Source organism: Heterocephalus glaber, unplaced genomic scaffold, assembly GCF_053883595.1.
Source record: "Heterocephalus glaber isolate CG9 unplaced genomic scaffold, H.glaber_assembly_v1.0 deba00001465, whole genome shotgun sequence".
Taxonomy (NCBI): Eukaryota; Metazoa; Chordata; class Mammalia; order Rodentia; family Bathyergidae; genus Heterocephalus; species Heterocephalus glaber.
This window is the reverse complement of record NW_028258312.1, coordinates 3,008,359-3,021,829: the sequence shown is the minus strand read 5'-3', so window position 1 is coordinate 3,021,829 and position 13,471 is coordinate 3,008,359. Positions and strand designations below refer to the sequence as shown.

The 13,471-nt window shown below is 39.1% G+C and overlaps 1 pseudogene; it reads right to left on the bottom strand.

Annotated features, from left to right (window-relative positions):
• Positions 1-294: 294 nt before the first annotated feature.
• Positions 295-816, bottom strand: LOC147826547 (ragulator complex protein LAMTOR5 pseudogene; annotated as a pseudogene).
• Positions 817-13,471: the final 12,655 nt, after the last annotated feature.

The window sequence follows — 13,471 nt, the reverse complement described above, 5'->3', positions numbered from 1 at the left end:
CAGCTCATTAATAGACAACCCAATTAAAAAGCAGACACAAGAAGATGATAGATAGCCAGTACAGCACAAGGAAAAGTGTGCAACACTAGAATAAGAAACATACTAATCAGTACAATAACAAGATTGTATTATACACTCATTAGGGAGATGAAGTTACAAGTTTTAAAAGAACAAATATCAGCTTAGGTGTGAACTATTTAGAACTTTCTAAAACTGCTAATGTGAAGGTAAAATGATAAAACCATTTTGGAAAACAATACAGAAATTTATTTATTTTTTTTTAGCTTTCCTCTACACAGATTTATTGAACATAAAATTCTATATACAAAGTAACCTGAACCTGCTGCCTCAAAACACGATCCTTTCCTTCTAATATCATGATGGGTTGGTCAAAAAGCAACTTACTCCAAATTAAATACAAAAGTGCACAGTGCACATCAGATCAATGGCCTAATCACTGAAACTGTAATAGTTTTACAAGATAATTAATAAGTAGGACTGAGTCCCAATGAAAGGGGGCTGAAGAACTGACAAGAGACATCAAGAGGCCATTTTGTGCACTGCCACTGTGATGCTATCATGTTTCTGGATCATAATGTTCCCACTATCTGATTCTAGACACACCACAGGAATATCAGTGGGGTCAGGAGTCAGTTTAGCTGCTTTCTGAACCAGAACAGATATCACCCCAGCATGCTCATCTGATAGAGTCCCACAGCAATCCAGATTAAGTCCTTGTGAATCTGTACATAGAACTCCAACAATGGACGGATTCGTCATTGTATCCTCCAAGTGCTGCTCTAAAGTCGCTTCCATCCTGCCAGAAGCCATCCTCCCTAAACCAGAACCTGGCAGCCAGTCCTTCCCTACACTAGAAATTTCTTGTATTACTGTTAAGAACCAACAGTTCTGTTCTTAAGTTTTTACTTAAGAGAAATGAAAGCACATGTTCACAATAGATTTGCACATAGAGGTTGACTGTCCCTTATCTGAAATTCTTAGGACCAGAAGGGTTTCAGATTTTGGGTTGAAATCCACTTGATCTGCAAAGAGGATAGCTACTCCTACTTTTTTTCGGGTTCCTGTCACATGGAGTATTGTTTTCCACCCTTTAACTTTCAGTCTATGAGCTTCTTTTTGAATTAAGTGTGTTTCTTGTATGCAGCATATTTTTGGGTCTTGCTTCTTGACCCATTCTGCCAGTCTATTTCTTTTGATTGGTGAATTGAGACCATTAAAATTGATGGTTATAACTGATATGTATTGACTTATCATTGTCATGACTTTTTCTTTTTGTTGGATTCTCCCCCTTTGCATTTAATTTCTTGTTGCACTCAATGGATTCATTCTGCTGGCCTCCCTGGGGTTGTGATCCTCAATGTCTGTTCCTAGGATATTGTGTAAAATTCTTTGGAGTGCTTGCTTGGTATTCACGAAGTTCCTAAGGTGCTCTTTGTCATGAAAGTATCTTATTTCTCCATCCATTTTGAAAGATAGTTTTGCAGGGTACATCAATCTGGGTTGGAGACTGTTTTCCTTTAGAGCTTGGAATACATCACTCCAAGCTCTTCTTGCCTTGAGGTTTTGCGTTGAAAAGTCTGCTGTGATTCTGATGGGCTTTCCTTTGTGTGTGATTTGTTCCTATTCTCTAACTGCTTGTAGAATTTTGTTCTTCTGTTAGGTTTCTGGAATTCTAACTATTATATGCCTATGTGTAGTTTTTTTTTGATCAAGGCTTTTTGAAGTCCTATATCCCTCACTTATCTGTATGTCAAGTTCTTTTCCTGTGCTGAGGAATTTTTCTGCCATCACTTCTGTGAACAGTTTTTTTTATGTCATCTGTACTCTCTCCTGTTTCTTCATTGACTCTGATCTGTCTTATGTTATTCTTCTTTGCGTCATCTAGCAGCTGCTGGATTGATTTCTCATGGTCCCTTACAATTTTAAAGAAATTTTTCTTTTCCTGGTCACTAATTGCAATCTTATCTTCTATATCTGAAATTCTGTCCTCACAGTGGCTCATTCTGCTGCTGCATAGACTTTCAATGGAGTTCTTAATCTCCTGGAAATCTGTTTGCATCTGTTTTATGGATTCCATTTGTTTCCTATGTTGGGATTCCATCATGTTCCTCAGCTGCTCTATTTTTTTTTTAATCTATGTCCTCTCTAGATTTATTAATCATATCTTGCACTAAGGGCACAATCTCTGCTGTTATCTGAGAAATTATTTCTTATTTCATTTTTCCCAGATCCTCTTTTGTTGCTTGCCAGTTCAGGGAGGCCATGTGGTTGAGTATCAGATTGTCTCATCTCATTTCCCTTTGGGGTTGCCTTAGCTGGAAGTCTGGTTTTGAGGCTTGTTTACATGTCTTCTCATTTCAACAGATGCAGTCTGCTTTGTCTTTGTTGAGGCAATTTCTTGCTCACCCACTGGTCTTCAATTCTCAGCAAGCCACAGAGCTGCCTTTTCTCTGCTGCTCACCAGTACACTAATTCCTGAGTTCAGAAAGGTGGCCTTCTGGATCCCTGAGCTGACCTGTTGTGTGGGTGGGCTTCTGGCTGGGGCCTGTGCATACTTGGGATGGTATCTAGGCATGCCATTCCCTAGGGCCCCTATGTAGCTGTTGTCTGGGAGGGCCTTTGGCTGGGGGCTGTGCACCCAGTTCCTGTTGTGTAAGCAAGCTTCTGGTTAGGGCTTGAGCACTTATTGATGGTATTGGGTTGAACCTCTGGCTGTTGCTTGCGTGCCTGTGCAGCTCTTTTCCAGGCAGGCCCTTGGCTTGGGCCAGTGTGCCCCAGCCTCTGGGGTCACGGTGGAGCCCTGGCTGGGATCTGCTTGCAGCCATGCTGCTCTGGTCTACACTATTGCTCCCCCAACTAAGGTGGTCTGGTGTGTCTTTATTGCAGAGATTTTCTTCACTTTTCCAGTGGCCTTTAATTTTCATCAAGGGGCCTCAGAGAGGCCCTCTTTCTGTTGTTCACTTCTACTCTATCTTCTCAAGATCAGAACAATGTCCTTTAAGAACCCTCCAACAACTCTGTGGTGTGGATTCAAATAATGGCTTGGCACAGCTGGGGTCAGGGGTGCTGGCACCCAGGCGGCTCACCTCCTTGGGGCTCTGGGGCGATGGTATGCCAGCCCGAGAGGCTCACCTCCTCGTCCCAGGGATCAAACTCGGGACCTTGTGCTTGCAAGGCAGGTGGCGTAACCACTGAGCTAAATCCCTGTACCTTTTTTTTCTTTTTTGAGACAGTGCTTTTGTTAAATTACCCTGTCTGGCCTTAAACTTGTGATCCTCCTGCTTCTGTATTCTGAGTAGTTAGAGACTTTGTGTTTAATTTATATTATTTTTTCTCCCCTCACTAGAAATCCCAAGACAAGAGAGTCCTGAAGAAAGGGAGTAGCAGTGGGGCTAAGAAACATGATGGTTTTGAGAGGTGTGCAGGAGTTGTTGGGCTACAGAATATTAGGAGGGTGGAGTGTGGAGCAGTGATTCCCAGGTGTCTTCATAGGCAATTATATGGATGATGTTGCCAATCACCAAAAGAAAAGGAGTATGAGAAGGGAAGTTTGTGGTTGATGGTTGAGATCATCTTCAGCCATGTTAATTTTTTTTTAATTCACTAAGTTTATTGGTACATTTTAGGTATACAATATGATGACATTCATCTTTGGGACTTGTACCTGAACAGGATATATCTTGGTTCTTATTTTTTCCCCATTCCCCTGAGTGCATTGTGAACTTCCAGGTCAAAATGGCCAACAGAAGAAAATCTGAGGTCAGTACTGAGGTTGGACTTCTCTACCCAGAGAAAGCTTCCAATATTTCACTGAACATTTATGAATGGGACCAATTTACAGAAAACAGAATGTTTGGTGATTAGTAATTTACCAAAGGAGGGGTAGCCCAGCTGGGGAGGTTTTGTCCTAGGACCTAAGATTTCGACTCACCAGCTGTCTCTAATAAATTCTATCCTCTTGTTTCAGTAGCCAGAATGACATAAACTATAATTTGTTACAAAGAGAATGAAAAAGTTTATCCCTGGAGAGCTAAAAATAAAAAGTATACAGAAAGGTGTCTGGGGACACAGGTTGCCCTCCATGTGTAGGAATCACTGGGAGATGATCACAGGTTAGGGAGGGGGGACCAAGGACCCCTCACCATCTTCACAGGTGAGGTTCTGTCTGGCCTCAATCTCAGCTCTCACTTCAGCACCCACACTTTGGCCTTGACCTCCAGAGCACCATTTTTTCCACCTGCTGGCTCAGCTTTCTCCTTCAACTGCTTCAAGGTCTAGAGTTTTCAGTGGCAACAACAGTGAGACTCAGGACTGATGGCCATAAACTTTCATACCAATGATGTTCCGATTCCCCTGGGAACCGAGTTGTGCACCTGGCACTTCAGTGCAAGGAGCCAAGGAGGACAAAAGAGCCTTTCATCTGGATTCTTTTTCCCTACTCTGAAAAGGGGAAGCCTGGGATGAGGAGGACTTCTCTCTCCTACAACAAAAGCTGAAAACTTAAACCTACCTTATACCTAACCACCAGCCTTGCTGGAAAACCTTCCCCTCTTTGTCTCTTTGTGTGTCACAGCTCTTGGAACTGGATTGTTCAAAGCAGTACCTGACCTTGTTTATTAGATGAGAAACAGAAAATGCTGACCCTGAATTTTTTTATTTGCTCCTGCTGCTAACCTAGCAGTACTGCAAAGTCTCAGACACTTCAGCAGCTTTAGCAGGGCTGGGTGTAGAATAATGAATGCATAAAGCTCCTAGACAAGAGCCCTCTCTTCCCCCCACCCCCACCCCCCAGCACCACATTCTGTGATGAAAAGGAGTGAGGGAGGCCATTAGCAAGGAGTAAGCAGAAAATGAAGTGGTCTGGAGGCCTGCTGAGGACAAAAGCCAATTTCACCAGCGCTGTTTGACCTGCTGGTACTGTTTCTACTCAGAATGGGGTATTTTTTTAAGCTTTGTTGTGTTGTCTGAGTCCTGCGTTAATTTCCACAGAGGAAGAAAGTGAGTCCCATAAGGACAGAGGCGGTGCCTCATTCATCTCCAGGATTCAGCCCAGAACCTAGCCTGAGAAAGGGTGAGTGGGATTTAAAGAGGCAGAGACAGTGGGGAAGGCATCTTTTGCAAATATGAAAGACAAGTGGCTTTCATTTTCAATTTGCAGAATAGAAACATAGATTATGAGATGGGAAAAGACTGATTCAAGGCACAAGGCTGGTCAATAGCAGTGTCTTTTGCAGGTAAGAAAGAAAAAATAGCTCTGGCATAATTAGCCTTAGAGAAATTTCTGCAGATGACCTATATTCAATTACAAAGGACCAGAGGATGGAAGAGAGGAGAATGGATAGATTAATCAGTTAACAAGCTATAGGCCTAAAAGAACAGAAGACCAGTTCACATTCTTGAATGTATGTTAAAATCTGACTCAAATCCTGCCAGACCCCCCTAGGTGCCAACACATCCTGCTTATAACCGCAAACAATCCAGAAACAGCAATTACTTCTCCCTGTGGACTGCTCTCCCATCCCAAAGCTTCCCCTACCTTATGTAATCCTGCCCGTCTTAATTACAGCCAATGTAGGTTCAATGTAAACAAATTATGCCTTCCCTTGCCAAAGTTTCACTATAAAATGCCCTGGCTTTTTAGATTTGGCAGACATTTTCCAACTGCTACCTACACTTGCTGCTGGGGCTGCAGAAACTTGTCCTAGGACTGGTCCTTTCTTTTTGGCTGGCATCCATCACAGCTCAATAAATCCTACTATTTCAGAGAAACTGGTGTCTCAGGAGTTTTAGGTTAACAAACCCAAAGGTCATTTATTGGAAGGATATTGAGGATACAGGGAGGATGGGAATCTAGAAACTCAAATCAAAATAAGGATAGAAATCAGGACAGATACAATGGAGGTAGAAATGACTTTTCGTCTAGGAGTCAATTCACTCCAACATTTCTTCCTGTTCCTGCCATCACTCTGCTCAAGATGGTAGAAATGGTAGGAGAAAGAACAAGATGAAGCTCAATTGCACATTGGAGAGATTAATCGAGCACTACCTCCAAAGCCTCAAGTCTATTTACAGTAGGAAATGGGTTGCTGTTGGAAAAGGGGAGGTGTACTGAGTGACCAAAGAAATTAGATGTTTATCCTAGAGATCTAGGATTCAAGTTCATGTATATTTGATGCCAAATTTTGCATTCTTTCACTATGCCAGCATGGCATAAACAGTGGTTCTCAACCAGGGGCGATTGTGTCATTTGGTAACATCAGACACATTTTTTTGTTGTTATAGCTGGAAGGAAGTCCTAATGGTATCTAATGGACAGTGTCTGGAGATGCTGCTAAAAACCCTACAATGCACAGGACTGCCCCTGTACAAAAGAACTATCCCAACCAAAATATCAGTAATGCCAAGGCTGAGAAACTCTGGTATAAACAAAGATAGGGGATTGAAACACTACAGGTTTAAGAAAAATCCCATAATTAAATTTGTTGGAAGTACAGGTTTCATAGAAATACAGAAAATGAGAGGGAAAAACTTTTAAAAGCTTCAGTCTAGATTTTATGAGGCCTTCAATGCCAAGTTAAATTTTCTAGACTCTACTTAATAATATTGGATGCTTCTTAGACCAAAATTATACATTAATTTCCCCTGGGCTTGGCAGGCTTCTCTTTTTATCCCAAAGTTAATTTTTAGAAGAACTTTGGAACTCATGATTAAATGACATAGACTGCCAATGACAAGTCCCCATCAGAGTGCGCGCCTCCTGGCCACACATCCAGGGCATATTGGAAAAGTTCACTTCTCTATGCTCCCTACATCACTTAGGTGTATAATATTGGAAAAGTCATTGCATCTTAGAGTGGGTGCTCCTGCTAAAGAGATAAAGACTCTTTTCAGCATTCTTTCAAATCATTTGGTCACCAAGTAGTCTTTATTCTTTCCAGAGTAGATTGTTCATTAAATGAACACATTTTACCGTCCTTCACATCTGCAGTCAGGATGTGCTTATAGTGTAACACAGTTTAATTGGTAGCACTTTTTTCTTTCGTAGGGATATATAAAGTAGTGGCACTTAAAATCAACAACACTTTACACCTAAGTGACATAGGATATGTTTATGTTTCTTTGATTGTCATTAGTTACATTTTATTCACACAAATTTAAAAGAATTGACTGTTGGCACTGAATGTGAATATTAGTGTTGAACTGTGGCAGAATGTTAAGACTTACCATACAGAATATCATGATGGAACTGGCCCTTCTCTCATCATTATTTTATAATTAGAATTACAGCCTGTAGGTTGAACAGAAGAGGTTTTGTAACCATGCAACCATCTCCCCAGTGGGAACATCCAGGGTCTACCCTCAATGAAATGTTTCATCTGTGTTTCAAAGCTTTAAAATAGCACGTGAAGGAAACAGTCATTCAAGGTCGAATTGCCTTGGCACATGCTGTTGGGCTGTTCTTATTTTATTCAGACTTCCTTGGTCCATCACTGAATAATTTTATTTGTAGAAAGGAAATGGAGTAAAATTTCCTTGTACATCCTTTCTCTATTTCTCATCTTTACCCTCTAACAGAACTTCCTCCTTTCCTTTTTCATTACCATATATCATTAAGATTAATATGTAATGAAATCCATCCTCCTGCAATGCATCTGCCTAAGAAACAAAGGCATAAGTAAGACTGAAGAAGGAGAAAAAGGAGATGAATAGTGGTGAAGCTTAAGCAACTGTGAATTTCCAAGAAATATTTATGAGCTGATTTAAATACTAATGAGCTGGTAGTCTGACAGCAAAGAGAAGACTAAATCACAGGAGCACAAAATCTCAGCTGGGCCATGGGTTGTCTTGTATCTACACAAGCTGTATAGTAGGATGGCCAGATTTTAAGCCTCCTGCTAAACAGACACCTCAAAATTCTGTTAAGTGAAAAATGACATTTTCCTACTGATTTCAGGGGTTTTTTATTTCCACCATAGTACTTACCAATCTATCTGAATCCCTCTATGAAAAATAGTATCTAAGGCCTGAATGTAAAAAACACTTCACCCTTTTATCTAAATGACTACTCTATTAGAAATGACTCTTTCAATTTCCTTTTTCTGCACTCTTCAATAATCAACCAAATTGTCTCTCCCCCAGCAAGTTTCTATGCAGCAGCATGAACAGTGTCTCAAGGGTGTAGTAAGAGGTAATTTATCTGAAAATGTTTCCTGTCCCAGCCTGACTACAGAAAAATACTTCAGTTGCCTTTGGGTTAGGAAAGATAAAAACACTTGCTGTTATAGTAAAACAAATTTAACTTCCAAAGAGATTTTTACATATATTGCCTTAGGTGTGACAATCTGCCACTTGATCCAAAAATAAACAACTAACTTACTGGCTTTTGTGTTTCTAAATCATATTTCAAAGTTCTACACCCAAAATTATTGCTAAGGCTCATTCAATTGGTCTTTCTTCTTTTCTTCCTTTCTTTTCCTCTTGAGAGGAGCTCATTTTTTTTCCTCTCTTATAAAGAGGTTAAGTAAAGCAAGAAGAAAAACAGAATGAGCAACTAGAGAGTCTCTGGAAAACTAGTCATCCTTAGAATTGGGGCGCTTTACATCCCAAAAGTTAAACAACGGAAACTTAGGTCCCATCATTCAGAAACCCTCTACAAGTGTAATGTGTGCCCCAGGCATTTGGTGGTAGCAGGCTTGGGGATCAAGTGTGGCAAGGGACACACTCACCTAGGATATGTGAAGGGGGACTGGAACATCCAGTAATCCATATGCAGTATTTATTAATTTTTTTTATTTATTTTTATTTTTTGGTACCGGGGATTGAACTCGGGTCCTTGCGCTTGCGCAGCAGGCGGTGAAACCACTGAGCTAAATCCCCGGCCCCAGTATACAGTATTTTTTAATCAAAATTAATGCAAGTCAGATAGTGTAATGCCTTCAGTTTTATTCTTTTTGTTCAAGATTTCTTTGACTATTCAAGACCTTTTGTGATTCTATGAATATTAAGATTATTTTTTCTATTTCTGTGAAGATTATCTTCAGTATTTTTATAGGGATTATCTTAAATCTGTAGATTGCTTTGGATAATGTGGAAATTTTAACAATATTAAATCTAATCCATGAGCATAGAAGGCTTTCCATTTATTTATGTCTTATTCTATTTCTTCCCTCAATATTTTATAGTTTTTAGTGTATCTTTCACTTCCTTGGTTATATTAATTTGTAGTTATTATATTTTATAGCCATGGTAAATGGGACTGTTTTCTTAATTTCTTTTTTGGAGAATTCACTGTTAGTGTATAGAAATGCTATTAATGTTTTATGAATTTGTTGATTTTGCAGCCTGCATCTTTACTGAATTCATTTATTAGTTCTAACAGTTTTTGTGATGAAGTCTTCAAGGTTTTCTATATAAGAAATCATGTTGACTGCAAACAAATAATTTAACATTTTCCTTTCCAGTTTAGAAACCTTGTATTTCTTTTCTCTTACCTGTTTGCTCTAGTTGGGACTTTTAGTGCTATGTACAATAGAGGTGGAGAGAACAAACATTTTTGTCTTTTCCCTGATCTTAAAGGAAAGGCCTTTAAATTTTCACCATATGTTGTTAACTGTAAGTTTGTCACATGTGGTCTTTATTATGTCAAGTTATATTCCTTCCATACCTGATTCCTTCTAAGACCTACTTCAAAATATACTACAAAGCTATAGCAATCAGATCAGGTTTTGGTGCTGGCATAAAAACAGACACATACCCCAATGGAACACAATAGAGAGCTAAGGAATAAATTCCTATATTATGATGTATTGATTTTTAACAAAGGTCCTAAAAACATTCAACAAAGAAAGGACAATCTAAATGGTGTTGGGACACAAGGCACAGAGGTATACATCTGTAATCCCAGCATGCTGGGAGGCTGAGGCAGGAAGATTGCAAGTTTAGCCCAGCCTGGGCAATTTAGTGACTTAGCAAGACATTTTCTCAAAATAGAAAATAAGAAAAGGGCTGGGCTGGAAATGTAGTGCAGTGTAGTCTCTGAATTTAATCCCCAGTACCTTAAAAAATGGCATTGGGAAAACTGGATACCTATATGAAAAAGAATAAAATTAGACCCTTACCTAACACCATATACAAAAATCAACTCAAAGTGGATTAAAGATGTTTATGTAAGACCTGAGAGTATAAAACTACCAGAACCAAACATAGGGGGGAAGCTACATGATCTTGGTCTAGGCGATGATATTTTGGATATGAACCCAAAACCTTAGACAACAAAAGCAAAAATAGATGAATAAAATTACATTATTTTAGTCAGCTTTTCCATTGCTGAGACACACTACTTGACACTCACAACTTAAAGGAGGAGAGGTTTAATTTAGCTCATGACTTTAGGGATTCAGTCCATGGTTGGCTGGCACCAAGGCAAAAACATCATGGTGGAAGAGCATGGAAGAACAAAGCTGCTTAGTTTATGGTAGCAAGGAAGCAGAGCAGGGGAACAGTGACAGTAACAGGAACTATACAAGGCCATGCCCTCATGATCCACTCAGACACACTCAGAGGTGTGCTCCACCAATCCTCTGAGCAGATCCCAAAGTCAATCAAGTTGACACTCAACCCTAAGTGCAACATGCATCAAAGTAAGTTTTTGCACAACCAACGAAACAATCAGCAGAGTGAAGCCAATCTGAAGAATGGGAGAAAATATTTGCAAACTACAATATGGTAAACAGTTAATAGCCACAATTTACAAAAAGCCCACATATCACAGGCTCAAGGGTATATAAACAACTCAACAGTAAGAAAGCAAATAATCTTATTTTTAAAATAGGCAAAGTACTTGAATAGACATTGATCAAAAGAAGACATACAAATAACCAACAGGTATGTGAAAAAATGCTTAACATCACAGGTCATCAGAGAAGTGCAAGTTTAAACCACAATGAGATATTACCTTGCACCTCGAAAAGATGAAAGATGAGCCAGTAATGGTGGCAGATAAACTGAGGGAAAGGCAGCAGGATTGCAGCAGGTTTAAGGCTATATAGTGAGTTCAAGGCCAGCCTGAACTATCTTGCCTCAAAAAAAGGAAAAAGGAAAGATGAGAGATGACAATTGCTGACAAGGATGTAGAGAAAAGGGAATCCTTGTACATTATTTATCAGAAGGTAAATTTACACAACCATTATGGAAAATAGTGTGGAAGTTCCTCAAAAAAAACAAGGACCACCATATGGTCTAACAATCTCACTACTGAGTGTATATTTGTAATAAGTAAGCTTGATTGTCAACTTGATTGTCTCAAGAGCCACTTAGGGAATTAATAAAGCACACTTACAGGTGTTTCTGACTGGGTCATGCAGACATGGATTCAGATACTATATATGGTCCTTGGCTCCTTCCTTTCTGATACTGTTCCCCTGCTCTGCTTCTGGGCTGCCATAAACTAAGCTACTTTGCTCCACCATGCCCTTCCTCTATAAAGTTTCTACCTTGGAGCTAGTCAACCACTGACTGAATCCTCTGAAACTGTGAGCCAAATTAAACTTCTCCAAATTGTAGGTGTCATGTATTGTATCCAGTGATTAGAAAGCTGACTAATATAATATCCAAAAGAAATGAAATCAACATTTTAAAGAGGTATATTCACTCCTGTGTTTATTATAATTATTTATAATAAACAAATAGGGAATCCACCAAAATATCTATCAGTAGGTGGATAGATTTTTTTTTAAATGGGGTATTTATACACAATAGAATACTACTTAACCTTTAAAAAAGAAGGAAATCCTATCATTTGTGACAATATGGGTGAAACTGGAAGGCATTACACAAAGATAAATACCACATAATTTCACTTATATGTGTAACCTACAGAAGTTCAACTCATAGAAGTAAAGAGTAGAATGGGAGTTACCAGGAGCTGGGGAGATATGATCCAAGGATACAAAATTTCAGCCAACCAGGTGGTGCATGCCCATAATCCTAGCACTTGGGGGGCTGAGGCAGGAGAATCACTGCAAGTTTGAGGCCAGCCTGGGCTACATAGTGAGTTCAAGACCAGCCTGAACTACACAGTGAAACCCTGTTTCAAAAAAGATTTTTTCAGTTAGACAGAAAGAATAAATTCAAGAGATCTATTGTATAAAATGGACATTATTGTTAAGAACAATGTATTGTAGTCTTAAAAATTCACACTGAGTAGATTTTAAGGATCCCTATCACAAAATTAAAAATAGTTAAGTATATGAGATAATACATATATTACCTTTATTTATCCATTTCACATTTCATGTGCATGCTTTAAGACATGTTATGTACAATAAACATATATATATATGTAATTTTTATTTTTCAGTAAAAAATAAACCTTTTAGGGCCAGGGTTTTAGCTCAGTGGTACCATGCCTGCCTCACATGTATAAGGTCCTGAGTTTGATCTCTGGTAAAATAATTAATTAATTAATTAATTAAACCTTTTAAAAATATATATTCCTTAACCTATTTAGAAATCTATATTCCAAAGCAGTAATCACAAATGTATTACATCCAAATGCAACAAGCCCCAAGAACTCATGTATTATTTTCAATACCGAAAAAGAAAGAAACATCCTAAATAGTAAAAATTAGGGGAAGCATTAACCAAATCATGGTTTAGCCATACAGCAAAATATGTGCCACCATTAATATGGTGGAAAGGCTCAGAAAATAAGGTACAGCACTTAGAATAGAAACCAAATGTGATTCAAACAATAGCGATTTTTATTGTCTCATTTAACAAGAATTTGGAAGATAGGAAAAAAGACAGAGTTGGTTAAACTCTAGTAAAAAACCACTTGTTGTCATTCAATATTTATTCTCTGCTTTCTCAGAAAGTGAACCCTGACTTTTGGATGGAACATGACTGCCTAAAAACTTACCTCCTTTCCCAGACACTATAAATACCAAATGCTGATCAATGTGATAAAAGCTGCTTTGTCTTAGACAACTGCCAAAAAGTGTCATTAAAGTGAAGAGGTGGGGTGCATTTCCCTCTGGGTGATCAGAGTTCAGAAACAACAGCTGGAAACTGGCAGCAATATTGGGTGAGGAGGAGCAAGTCCTGAGAATGTCAGGGCGAACAACAGAGAAAGAATCGGGGCCTCTGCTCCCAAGAAGGACCACGTCAGATCTGAAACAGTACTTGTAGATTGATTTTACAGGAAAGCCAATTAAATTGCTTTTAAGGTACTGTTACTTTCAGTTTTTAACATGCAAATTTGAAGCTTTAAAATGCAAAAAAAAAAAAAGAGGCTTCCAGGCTGCCATAGCACTGCTCTCAGTGCAGAGGGGGCTTCCGGGCTGCAGTAGCACTACTCCCAATGCAGAGGAGGTGAGCCACACGGGCAACAGCAGCACACACACCCGCAACCCCCACCGTCGAAATGAGAAGACATGTAAATAAGTCTCAA